Source organism: Panthera onca, chromosome C1, assembly GCF_046562875.1.
Source record: "Panthera onca isolate mPanOnc1 chromosome C1, mPanOnc1 haplotype 2, whole genome shotgun sequence".
Classification (NCBI taxonomy): Eukaryota; Metazoa; Chordata; class Mammalia; order Carnivora; family Felidae; genus Panthera; species Panthera onca.
Window position 1 is genome coordinate 201,266,821 of NC_138346.1, and position 13,481 is coordinate 201,280,301.

General features: G+C 52.3%; 1 long non-coding RNA gene across 2 annotated transcripts; it reads left to right on the forward strand.

Moving 5' to 3' along the window:
* Positions 1–1,632: 1,632 nt before the first annotated feature.
* Positions 1,633–4,911, forward strand: LOC132672640 (uncharacterized). Of its 2 annotated transcripts, XR_009607614.3 has the most exons (5): positions 1,633–1,709; positions 2,102–2,246; positions 3,115–3,268; positions 4,425–4,476; positions 4,591–4,911. It is a non-coding gene; the product is annotated as an uncharacterized LOC132672640 (long non-coding RNA). The 2 variants fall into 2 exon arrangements; XR_009607613.3 differs by lacking the exon at positions 3,115–3,268.
* Positions 4,912–13,481: the final 8,570 nt, after the last annotated feature.

Below are 13,481 nucleotides of genomic sequence, written 5' to 3' on the forward strand. Positions count from 1 at the left end.
TGCTCTGCCTCTCTCTGTCCCAAAAATAAATAAAAAAAAAAAACGTTGAAAAAAAAAAATGAGTATTGGAGAGAATCAGAACAGAAGGCAAATGAAGGCAGGAAAAGAAGAAAAGATGTTGTCAGGAGTAGGGTCAGAATAAGAGGTATATGTGGGGGGTGGGGGAAGGGAACCTGCCTCTGCTAGGAGAGGTCACAGAAGAGTCATGGGAGAGTGCCTGACAAGATCAAGGAGATGGCCAGGGAATGGGGCTCAGGGGAGCTGGGACAAGGCTATGTCCCAAACACTCTAAGGTGGTGCTTCTCACCCTGCAGAGTGGGCTTAAATACAGATTCTGAGGCCCAATCCTTAGAACCTGGATTTTTAACAAGCTTCCCAGGTTCTGATTCTGAAAGAGATGATCTCTGAACCACATTCTGAAGTGACTTTATAGCCCATAAGCTGGTGCCAGCTTCCAGGCAGGATATTCAGAGGGGAAGAACAAGCAAGAGGGAAACGTCTTGAATAAGTGAATGGCTCTCGGAGTCCCAGGAAGCTTCTAGAAAAGGGAAAGGAATACAGTGTGACTTGGGAGCTTTCCAATAGTTGGGATACTTTATTTCCACACAGAACCAGCCTCTGCCCTGAGTTCAGATATCTCTTCGTAGGTCTCAGCTCTCAGCAATATTACCGGTTCTAGGAACCTGCCCCCATCAAAGGGACTCCACCCCTTCCCTGGCCACTGCTGATTGGACTGGGCTGGCCACCTGACTCAGGCTGGATTAATCCATTTTCTCTGCCAGGAAATCAGACAGAGGTAAGGGGTCTTTGATACTGTGTCCCTTGATGGCTGTTTTCCACGGCAACTGGCCACAGAGCCCTGCTGCTGACCTTCAGGATTGCCCGGTCCCTGCCCTTCCTGGATCCTGGCTCTTCAGCTTCCCTCCATCTTGTGACACACTCTGGCATCCTCCTACTGAATTCCACCTTTGGTTGAATTGGCTTCTGCCCCTGGCCTCCAAAAGCACCTTCACTACTACAGACTGGCCGAGGGAGTTGGGATCGGAGTTAGTGTGTCGAAGGTTGTCCCTGTGATTCCAAATTGGGCCGTCCCTAAGAAATGGGCCCATCTGGTCAGTTTCCTAAAGAAACCATGAGATGCCAAGGCTGAAGCTGTCGTTTGTTGAAAGAGCTGTGGCAGCCTGTGGCAGCCTGGGAGAGACACTTTGTGCTGCAGCTGGCACTCGCCCCTGAGATGCCAGAAGCTCATCAGTGAGGGGCATAGGAAGAAGCGAGCTAAGGGGAGGCTGGCGGGGGCCTGCACGGGGCATCACCCTCATTCCTCATTGGACAGAGCCCGTTAGGGGATCAAAGAGATGTTCAAGATCACTCCCATAGTTCTGGGAGGCAGGGAAGCTTCAGTGAATGAGATTCCTGTTTCTGGAAATTTACCTGAAGGCTGGTGTGGTAGGTGAGACAGCCCCCTGCAATCCCTGCCCCTGGTGGTCAGGTCCCGGTGTAGTCTCCTCCCATGTTAACTAGGGCTGACCTGGGCAACCAGTAGGATATGGCATGTGGTTCTTGAGGCTATGTCATAAAAGACCTCATAGCTTCAGCCTTCTCTTCTGGATCACTCACTGTGGGGAAGCCAGTCACCAGCCCTACAGAGAGGCCCACGAGGTGAGGAACTCAGGTCACCTGCCAAGCATCAGCACCCGCTTGTCAACCAGGTGAGTGAGCCACCTCCCAGGCAAGCCTTCAAGCGCCTGCAATCCCAACGGGCATCTTGACCACAACTTCATGCGAGACCCTGGGTCAGAGCCCCCACAGAATCCGTGAGACAATAAATGTCTGTTGTTTTCAGCTGCTAAGTCTGGGGGCGATCTAGCAATAGACGACTAATAATGGAGGATGAGTATGTGCTGGCTCGGAACTTTCCAGAAAACGTCACAAAGGGGACTACGGGATAAAACTTGCATCAAGGGGACCTCGGGCACCAAAGGCAGCCATGGGGATTCCCTGACTTCTATATCAGGGAGAAGGGGAAGGGAAACCCCTTTGGCAATTGAGGGAATGGAGCCCAGACCATTGGAAATAGCTGCTAACGCCCGTGTTCTTTTAGGGTATGTCTGGCTTCATCACCATGACAGACAAAATAAGTTTAACAGAAAATATCGGGATTGCTGAGTGCCCCTCCTCGGGATAGTGAGAGACCCACCTCTTCTCCTGTGTCTACCAGTCCAGTGGACGCCATCCTGTTTTGCTTGGTAAAAGAAGAAACCAGAAAATCTGGTCTAGACCACTGAGGGGGGCCGTTCTCACCCGCACAGCCTCTCCCAAACCACAAGTTCCAACAGTTTCTCAGAGCGGACCTGAGGAAATGAAATACGGCCTGCACAAAACACCCAGGGATCTGTCCTGAAGGAACAACTCAGGGACGTCCCGATTTGTTAGAGCAAAGCTGTCCAGACCATTGATCCAAGCTGCCCCCCTGGGATGCTGAGTCAGCCTGTGTGCTTCCCCGGGAAAGACAGGGAGACTCAAGGTTGGGCTAACAGCTCAGGGACTTCTCATGGCCTGTCTGGGCTTGTCCACTTCCCTCTGGGAAAGGTAGGCCCCCGAGGGTTTCCTGATTTTTCCTCCCTTTCCTGCCTTCTCCTCTCCATCCCATCTCTACTTGATGCCCACCATATCTCACTGCCTGCAGCCCCAAGGTACTCAGACACCAGCGCCTTTCCCCCCAGGATCCACTCCCAGGTCGTTCCACTCTTTTCTCCCAAAGATTCTTCTTCCGGGAAACTCCTGAGGGACCTGACAACAGCATTTGGTGACCTCTGTCCTGCTGATGTCACAGTCTTGATGTGGGGGCCCCTACCCTAACTCACTCCCCAGGAGGAAGGTTTTCTCCCACAAGCCTGGACCCAGCATACAGGGAAGGGCCAAGGGGCTAGGGTAGGACCCTCTTGGGAACCATGGCTGAGGCCCCAGTAGGACAGATGCGCCCTCTGGTGGCCCCATGCCACAGCCCCACCACCACTCTTATGCCCCAGCACAGACCTCATTCGCGATCTCACGGCCTTTAGGACCCTGCCCGCCCACCCTCCACCCTGTGCTGACTGCCCCTTTACAATGCAGAGGTCTCAGCTGAGGAGGGAAGTCAGGTCACTCCAGAGTTCCTTGTCTGCTGAGTCGTGTGGCACTGAGTTTGTAGTCATTGTCACTACATTCTGAAGAAGTTTTGAGACCCAGGAGAAGGGCTAGAGAGGTACCTTTTATGCTGCAGGCCTCTGTGAGTATGATCTTATAGGAAGGCCAGGGAGGGGCACCTGCCTGGGTGGCTCAGTCGGTTGAGCATCTGACTTTTGATTTGGGCTCAGGTCATGATCCCAGGGTCATGAGATCTAGCCCCGTGTCCAGCTCCATGCTGAGTGTGGAGCCTGCTTAGGATTCTCTCTCCCTCTTTCCCTCTCCCCTGCTTGCAAAAAAAAAAAAAAAAAAGTTTAAAATTTTAAGGAAGGCCAGGGAAATGAGGTGGCATCTCAGCCATCCGTGGGCCTTGAGGGATGGAGGCACAGCCTTGCCACACAGCCAGAGCCAGAAGAGGAGGAGTCTGCTCTCTCCTTGGAAAATGGGAATAATAAGATCTTAAAAGGAGATTATAGAAGTAAAGCCTTTTATTCAACCTCTGATGAGGTGAATTTTCCAGGGGGAGTGAGCACACGGGTAGCCAGGGCAGGAATGGGGTGGGGTGAGATTTCAGAATTGCAGGTGGCTCCAAATCCTGGCAGCAAAGCCAGGCAAGCGAAGACAAGGACTGATTGTTTGCGGCATGTAAGTTTCTGTCTGGAGAACTCAGGAACGTGACCTGTGGGCCTGGGCACATGTTTGTCAAATGAAAAAAAAAAAAAAAAAAAAAAAAAGACTGAATCAGTGAATGACTAAACCAACAACCCCAGGTGGAAATGGCCCTCTGAAATCCTGAAATCCTGAAGCGTGAAGACCAGTAATGGTGGAAAATTGGGAGCCGCCCCTCAGTTCCCAGCTCCAGAATTCCCTATGGTGCTGCTGAGAATTCACCTCAGCGCCACCTGCTGGTGGGAACTGACAGTGACCAGCTCCTGCTAGGCGGGGAAGTCTGTCACCTGGGTGAGGAAGGGAATGGTGGAGGGTGGGACCAGCGTCTCCCCAGGAACAGCTGCTCCCTAATTTATCCTGATCTTCCCGAGGGTCAGTCAAGAAAACATATCAAAGGCTTGGAAAAGGCATGAGAGATTCTTGCGTGTCCTTTGAGAGAAGGTCTGGGGGTCGGCTACAGGTCCTCTGACAATCATCTGATTCTTTAGGGTTGTGTGATATTATTGATTATTTGATTGACTTTATAACTCTGTAGGGATAGAGACAATTTGTAGGAAACTGATAATCATGGAAATGATTGCTTCCCACAGCAAGCAAATGAGTCCTGTTCACAGCACACAGAAGTTTTGCCCGGTAGAAAAGGTAAGTACCTGAAATCGAATCCTCATTCGAGCTTGTCTTAACATTTTGCTTGTTTCTTGTCAGTTAATGAGCTAAAGAAAACCTCTGACACGTGTTCACTTGTTTTTATTGTAGAGACTCATGATTTTACCTTTCTGAGAATTATATCTGAGCAGATCGCTGGTCCCCAAGGAATCTACAAAGTCTCTCGCACCAACCATCCCTCCTGCCCCCCAATCTGTTCAGGTGGCACCAGCAGCTGGATCCTCTGGGTCGCCACTGTGCCCAGAACAGACTTCGAGGACAAGCTGCCCTTGTGTGCTTCTCTGCCAGCGTCTCCCTCCAGACTGCCAGCTCCCGAGGGCAGGGGCCAGGTCTGATTCTTGCTGGATCTGCAGAGCTCAGTAGATGCTGTTGAGTGAATTTATGAATATACTTGGTTTGGACCACACCTCACTGCTGGTGAAGGAGCCTGGTGTATGGGAAGGGCAATTCATTCACGTGGCCTCTGAGCCTCAGTTTTTGCATCTGCGAAATGAGGATATTTCCTATGTGCTGATGGGAAGGATGTCAAGTAACTGCTGCATAGTTTCCATTTTCTTCTTTTAATTTCTATCGCCACCTCCCACTCCACCCCCCAGGATAGTATGAACAGGAACAGGGTCATTTCCTCTGGCTCTCCACCCTGCAAGGCCCACAGAAAGTGTCCAGTGATGTACTGCCACCCGGTTCATAAATGAGAAGGGGCCAGGGTGCCCACAGCCGGCGGACAAGCAGCAGGATCTATACTCAGCAGAAGCCTTGCACTCCAATGCTGGGGGGTTGAGGGCAAAGGGAAGGCTGGAGACCTGAACACGAACAGGAACCCCAAGGGAATAACTGAAGGGAGAGAATGGCTGGAAGAGGCTGGATTTCAAGAAGCCACAAGTCCCGGCCCCGGCCCCGGCCCCAGCCCCAGGAACGCACCTGCTTCTCTGGCCCCTCCTTCCCTAAACAGCATCATCGGCTGAGAAAGCAGACTTCTGAATTCCTGGGGTTCGGGCGCCATCTCGTGGCCATTTCTGAAACTGCCCATCCCGGCTGAGCAGAGCCCAGAGGCCCAAGAGCAACGGGAACCAGGCCAACACTCCTCCAACTTTCCTGGTCCCCACCCTCTTCATCCTCACCTTCTCCCTTCCATTTATTGAGCACTGAATATATTCCAGTTTCCGTGTTCAGCCCCTTTCAGGACTTTAGCACGTTTAATTCTTGGAACAAAAAAGGCAGGTAATACTACTACCATTTTACAGACGATGAAACCGAGGCACAGAGAGGAAAAGGAGGTTTCCCAAGGCTGTACAGCGAAGGAAGTGGGCTAGAAGAGCTCCTCTCTGTACAGGAGAGGGGACAGTGAGGCATTTGATCCTGCTGCTTAGGAGACAGTTGGCTTTGCGGTCCTTTAGCTCTAATTCAAATACGTTTTTGGTGCTGACTCTGTGCCAGACCCTGCACTGGGTGCAGTTACCGGGGTCCAGTAACCCCCTCGGTCCCTATTAACCCCCTCCATGGCACTTATCACTGTATGGTCTGATTTCCGTCTTAAGTGTCCATCTCCCACCGAAACTGTGGGCTTCCTGAGACGTAGGGACCTATAGTCTGTTTTCCTTGCTGCTGCATCTCTAAAACTCCGGATTGATCGCAGAACACAGAGTCGGTGCTCCATTAACATTTGTGAATGGCCTAACAAATCAGTGAATGAGTACAATTAAAACAAAACAAAACAAAACAAAAAAAAACAACTAGGGGCACCTGGCTGGCTTGGTGAGAAGAGCATGCGACTCTTGATCTTGGGGTCATGAGTTCGAGCCCCACACTGGGGGTAGAGATGACTCAAAAATAAAATCTTTTAAAAACGTAAAAGAACTAGAAGAGCTAAAAAGAAAACAAAACCCACCAACTAGTCTCTGCCGTCAAGGCACTGACAGTCTAGTGTGGAAGGCAGATTGGTAAAGGGCAGGTGTGGTTCCTGTCCCCACCCCTCCCCCTCCTCCCCCCCCCCCCCCCAATCCCCACCTTCCCTCAGTGCTTTCCCAGAGGGAGCTTCAGGAGCCCAGAAAAGGCTCCTAACGTAGCCCTGCCCTGAGCCCCGAGGACGAGGCAGCAGAGCTGAGACTCACACAGGAAGGAAGGGAAAAGGCGCTACAGGTAGAGACCACAGGGCGAGCAAGTGCCTGGAGAGGAGAGCCCGCCTGCCCGGAGCCTGCTTGCCCTGTGCACACTGTGAACTTCAAGCCTCCAGGAGGACCGTCAGGGGAAGGGGAGAGGCCAGCGGGGAATTCACCCAGCTAGCCACTTCAGACAAATCCCTCCCTCCACTCGGCCTCATATTCCTCCTCCCCAAAATGGGAACGAGGCGAGGATGAAATGAGACACAGGGCTGGCACACAGAAGGGAAGCTTAGGTCCCCCAATGGCTTGCCCCACAACCCCAGATGCACTTCAGGGGCATGGCCTGGGGCGGGGCGGGCAGTAGCTGAGCTCCAGAGGCCACCAGGAAGTAGCCTGAGACTCAGCGCTGGAGGGGGGAAGCACAGCGCCTTCTGCTTTAAATCAGCGCCTCAGAGGTGGCAGCACAAGGAGGTCCCTGGGCCCGAGCACCCAACCCCACGAGACAGCAGGTCCGCCCTGTGATGAATGCACGGGCACCAGGTCGAGGAGGAACCAGGCCGGGCCTCACAGAGAGGGCACGGGATAGAGACCCTCGGAGGAGCCAATAATCCATTCTTGTTTATTAAGCACCTTCTATGTTCCAGCTATTAGAAACCCTGGCAAAGCAGCAGACGGTAAGCCAATGTAGTGTGTGTGCGTGGTGGTGTTGAAAATTTCTTCTAGGGAGAAAAATAAACACAGGAAGGGGAATAGGGACTGTGGGGGTGGTTGGCAATTTTAAATAGAATGGTGCCGGAGAGCCTCCAGAGAAGAGACCTTCAAATAGAGACCAGAAGATGTGGTATGGGAGGAAGCCATGAGGATATCTAAGGGAGGAGGGTCCGGGGCTGAGGGGAAAGCAAGTGCAAATGCCCTGGGGCAACATCGTGCCTGCTGTGGTTCAAGGAGCAGTAAAGAAACCAGAGAGGGGACTGAGGGGGCAGAGGTAGGGGCCGGATGGAGTAGGGCCGTCTAGAGCACTGGGAAGCCCAAATGAGCGTCTAACATGTAGCGACAGAGGTACACGACGGGAGAAAAGCACAGACCCGCTCATTAGGCAACTCTAAACTTGTGTCTCATTACCCAGCCACACCTCCCGCAGTGCGCTATGAATTAATATTTTCTATAAATCCTGTAATTATCCTGTGAATAGCACAATTATATTGCATTGTATTTTGTGTGTTAAAAGCACTCATTTGTTAAATGTAAACATTTAAAATATACCACATATTATGCAGCTCTTCTTACTTTTTATTTAATCAACTGGAAGCCTCAAATTGGAAACAGTGGGGGGCCTTTTCTTGACCCTCAAGAGTTCCCTGGAGGCAGGTCTGCTGCCTCACTCAGCCACACCCTCACCTACACGCGCTCATCATTCACCCGCAGTGCCCAGCCAGAACCCAGGGCTGGGAGACAGAGACCACCTCAGGGTGGCCTCAGACAGGTCCCTGCACTGTCTTCTACAGCTGCCCCAACTCGCCTAGCTCTTGACATTTTACAGACAGCGTCCCTATCCTCATGGACCTTCACTACAAAATGGGCAGGGATTAGTGTGTCCATTTTACAGGCGGAAACACTGAGGCTCTGAGAGGTGCCTGCTCAAAGTGACTGAGGACAGAGCAGAGTCTGGAGGAGGCAAGGTGGGGATGGGGAAGGCTTGGAAGTTTAAAGGTGAGGAGAGGAGCAGAAGGGTGTCGCCGCTAACCCTCTGGTGGACCGGACCTCAGACAGACCTGGGTTTGAACCTTGAATCCCAGCCCCACCATTTATTTACCTTGGGTAAATTCCTTAAATTTCCCTGAGCCTCGGTTTCCAAATCTTTACAATGGGACTAATGATAGTACTCACCCCGAGACCTTGTTGTGCAGATTCAGTGAGGGAACACGGACGAAAAGGCTGTTATTACTGCTGTTTTCAATCATACCAAGTGCTGGGGTTTAGAGGTGGGGTGGGTGGGGAGTAGGGCTGCTCAGTCCATACCCCACCCAGCCGTAGCCACGTGCTGGTAGCCTCCTGCTGGGTTGCTTCCCCTGCCCGTGTGGACAACAGTCATTGTACAACAATCACAGTCCACCCTTTCCCATCACTCCTGCTTTGTAGTTTACAAAGTGCTTTCATCCGCTCATTCAACCTTTACTGAGTGCCTCCTGCATAAACCAGCCCAGGGCTGGCTCCTGGGTGTCTCCTGGTGAATGAGGCAGGCATGGTCCCAGAGAGCGGACATCAAGAAGCAGATCGCACAAATGAACATATAGGTAGAAACTGGGTTAAGGGCTAGGTGAGAACAATATAGGCGGCCAGGAGAGAGAATTACAAGGGGCCCTGATTCAGTCTCAGCAAAGCTGCACAGCAGTGGCCAAGGATAGCGCTCGTCCCCGTTGCCTCAGGGGAGACCCTGAATTTCAGGACAGGGCAGGCACCTGCCCAAGGGCACCAGTGAGGTGGGGTGAAAGAATCAGCACATTCAGCTGACTCCTCCCACCCAAGCTGGCCCAGGGGAAGGAGAGCTCTGGAGTGAGGGTTGGGGGGGGGGGGTGGAGGGAGGGGGGGGTCCTGCCAGGACAGGGAGGAAACCTGTGTAGAGTCCTGTGTTTTCTTCATACCTGCTTCACATCTGAGGGGTGGGGGACTGGCTCAGGCCCCTGGGGTCTGAAGGGCAGAGTATACTGTTCCCTGCCTTGGGCACCTGTGCCCACTCTTTGGGCAGAACTGTTCTGAGCTTGGGCTCCAGGGGCTGGGCTGTGAGGAGGGGGAGGGTCTCTCCCCAGGGTGGGGGGCTGTGCCAGGCCGGCTTAGCAGCACGCCCGCCTTGCCGGCAGAGCAGGCTTCGGGTCTGTGCCTGCTCTGAGTTGAGTCCGTGGAGCTACAGTTGGTAATGACCCCAGAGCCACCAGCCTGGGGGCTCTGCTTCGCCACTTGCAAAGCCCTTGCACAGCTCCTATCTCCTTTGGTGCTCGCCAAAAATCTGGCGAGAGAGAAAAGGCACCGGGCACGGAGCCGAGAGACCAGGGTTCAAGTCCTAGCAAATGCCGTATCTTTATCATTAAGTCATTTGACAAACGTTTGCGAAGCATTTACACTGTATTGGATACAAGGTGAAGTGCAGTAAACAAAACAGACCAGATAAGGTCCCTGTTCTCCTGGATTCAAAAAGATAGAAAGTAATCAAATAATCACATAAAAACCAGGGGTTCGATGCACAGGCGTTGCCCTCTCTCTCTCATGTGAGGCAACCCACGGGCACTTCCTGTGAGCTCTCTAGGCCCAGCCCATGCCAGAACCATCTCTTATCAGGATTGTTGCCCTACCCTGCAAATGAGGCCTCCAGCTTCCAGACAGTGCCGGAAGCCTCCTGAATGCTCTCCTGAGCCTCCCATCAGCTTTTCACTTGAAATAAAATCCAAACTCCGTCCTGTCCCTTACAAGGCCCTGTGTGACCGGCATCCTGTTAACGTCTCCTGACTCATCTCCTGTCGCTCTGGCCCTCGCTCTTTCCATTCTGGACATACTAGTCCCCTTGTTTCTCAAATCCATGGGCCTCAAGGCCCCTTGCCCTTGCTGTTCCCTCTGCCTGGAATGTTCCACACACAGACTTTTCTGTGGCTTCCTCTCCCACTTCATACAGCTCTCTGAACAGATAGCACCTTCCTTCCTTCCATCCTTTGTCCTTCGCTTTCTTCCAGAATACAGATCAGCACCGCTTAAGTGTTATGTATATGTAATCACCAGTCTCTCCATCCAGAGCAGGCCTGGTACATGCGAGGCACCGAACAAAAGAGTGAACACAGGGGCACCCTGGTGACTCAGTCGGTTAAGCATCTGACTTCGGCTCAGGTCACGATCTCACAGTACGTGGGTTCGAGCCCTGCATCGGGCTCTATGCTGATAGCTCGGAGCCTGGAGCCTACGTCGGATTCTGTGTCTCCCTCTGTCTGCCCCTCCCCCACTTGTGCTCTGTCTCTCTCTTGAAAATAAACATTAAAAAAAAAAAGTTTAAGAGAGTGAAGACAATTAGGAAGTGGAATAAGGGAATGAAAAATACAGGCAGTCTTACAGATGAGGGGACAGGAGGTCTCAACTCATTGCGGCAGGGTATCAGAAATTGTTCCCTTAGGACCTGGGACAGCCCTTTAGAATTAATCCAAACTGAGGCAGGGTGGCCAAGCCTTTGAACCTCCCTGTTGACCAGTCGTAGGCTGTCCCTGGAGAAAGGGACCTTGTCCCTGACAGAAGGACATTTGGGCGGAAATCTGAAGTGTGGAACAGAGCACTCGGGCGGAGGGAACAGTCTATGTGAAAGCTGAGAGGCCACAGTGTCCCAACAATGGAGCAGCTGACAGGAGAGTGAGGGGGGGTGGGGATCAATGGAGGTGAGTCAGGAGCTCAGTTTGTCCTAGAAATGACAAAGGGCAGCGGCAGGGAGGGAGCCCGAAGCCATGGAGTGGCTGGGTCAGCTTTGAGTCTCCTGGAGACCCTCTGACTGCCCTGTAGAGAAGCAGAGGCAAGAGAGGAGGGGAACCACTTTGGACGCTTTGGTGATTCAGGCATGAGATGATGCTAGGCTTAGGTGGCGGCTCTGGGAATGGAGAGAAGAAGGACAGGAAGTCTGACCTCCCGGAGAATCTCCGGTGGGTCCCAGGCAGAGACTTGCTCATGGCTGGATGGCTGTCTCAGGGTCACGTCTGGGCTCTGGTTCCTTGAAGCATTCTGGGGGAATGAGTGCCCAGGCCTGAAGGGGGTCTGGGTGGTACCCCTGGCATCCATGAGCAGCAACCCCCCCAGAGGGGCTCTCCTGACCCCAGCTTAACTGTGCAAAGTCCAGACCTCTTACAAAGCTCTTTGCGATTTCCCATATTTGTTGGAACTTAAGGCGGGGGTTATGTACGTCCAGGAACCCACTTTGCTCAGCCCCAGCTCTGAGTGTTACTCAGCCTAGTACGCAGAAAGCACTCACTAACTGCTAGATGGCCAGACTAGAATGTGAAGGGAGGAAAAAGGGGGCAAGTCTGGAGGGACTCCCAATTTCTTTCTGGTTTGCGTCCTCGGCTTCGTTGGGGGCCAAACTGGGAAGGGAAGGTGTAGGATTGGGACATGCCGAGGCCATGGTGTGATTGAGATGCCCAAGCCCTGGGGTCTGGTGCCAACCCTTCGAGGAGCCCCACCATGATGGCGTAAGAGGGAGAAGAGGCCACGGGGATTGCCGGGGGTAGGGGAGCCGGGACGGAATGGAGTCGCAGAATCGAGGGATCGGGCAATGCTGTCAGACACCAAGATCCTAGCAAAGGGGATAAGGACGGAGAAGGAGGGCCCCTCAGGAACATGGCAGGCCTGGGTGAAGCATGCATAAGCTTGGGAGGGGGCCTTGGTGAGGGACCTGAGGCTTGGTAAAAGCATGCAGTCTTGGAGGAAGGGGTGGAGAAAACAAGGCCGTATGGAGAGCAGCGAACGAGGAGGCCTGCCCCGGAGCTCTGACCCCCTCAAGTGCCCAGAAGCTCCCAATTCCACTCTCAGAGCCCAGGGTCAAGATCCCTCCCTCCTCCACTGTGCCTCCTTGAGGTCCCCCTGACAAGTATCCATTGGGTTCCTTCCTGGGAACTGTTGCCTCGGCCCAAATTCAGGTTGGACAACAGGAAGGACTTCCTGGCTGGAAGGGATGGGAGACCCTGGACAAGGTGAATGGGGGCATTTCTGTCCCCAAACGAGGCATCAGATGCAGTGACTTCTGGAGGTCCCTTTCTAATTGCTGGGCCAAAAAAAAAAAAAAAAAAAAAAAAGGCAGAGTGTTTTACAACCTGGACGGGGCAGGAAAGGGAACTTTTTAGAACAGGGAAGAAGCACTTGCTGACAAAGAGCATCAGCATCAATAGCTCAGACTTAAGCTAGACTCCCTGCATTAAAATCCCAGATCTGTCACTAACCAGCTGTGTAACCTTGGGTAACTACTTAACCTCTCTGTGCCTCGGTTTCATCTGTAAAATGGGATCAAAAGTAGTACCCATCTCTTAGGGCTCTTATGAAGCTTGAATAAATCAACTGAAGGGGCACCTGGCTGGCTCAGTTGGTAGATCATGGGATCTCAGGGGTGTGAGTTCAAGCCCCACATTGGGCGTGGAACCTGCTTAAAAGAATAAAACAAATAAACTAAAATGTGTAAGGTGCTCAGAACAGTGCCCGGAACAAAATGAGCCTTATATCAACATTTTAAAGATGAAAGATACTGGTTACTTCCACTCGTGAGCCTCCTGGGTTCTGGGCACTGTGCCAGGTTCTTTATTCACATTACCTCTACTCCCCACATTCCTCTAGAAGATAGTTCTTATAATTCCCATTTTCTAGACGAAGAAACGGAGCCCCAGAAAGGTGAAATCACTTTAAGTTGATCTAGGCTGACTCTAGAGCACTCTTTTTTTTTTTTTTTTAAGATTTCAAGTATGCTCTACACCCAATATGGGGCTCGAACCCACAACCCCAAGATCAAGAGTTGCACACTCCAGTGATTAAGCCAGCCAGGTGCCTCTCTATCAGCCCTCTTAACTATTATACTGTGTTGCTTTTCTCTATGACAAAGGAAGGGGAGGGTGGACGAAATGACCTCCTAGAGGCCTATCTTGGATGTTCACACCCATACTCACAGCCGCAGACCCCTCCTGTTTATAAACCATCCTCAGCCTCGTCAGAGCCTAGGAAGATTTTCCTAGTTACACAGGGTAACGAATAGCTCAGAGCTGCAACCATCTCATTAGGCAATTATCTCCCTGAGTGCCACGGCAAGGAAGTGACCTCACTGGTCCCTCGACACCACCCTGCCGCTGGGGATGGAGGTAATGAGGGTAATCACGG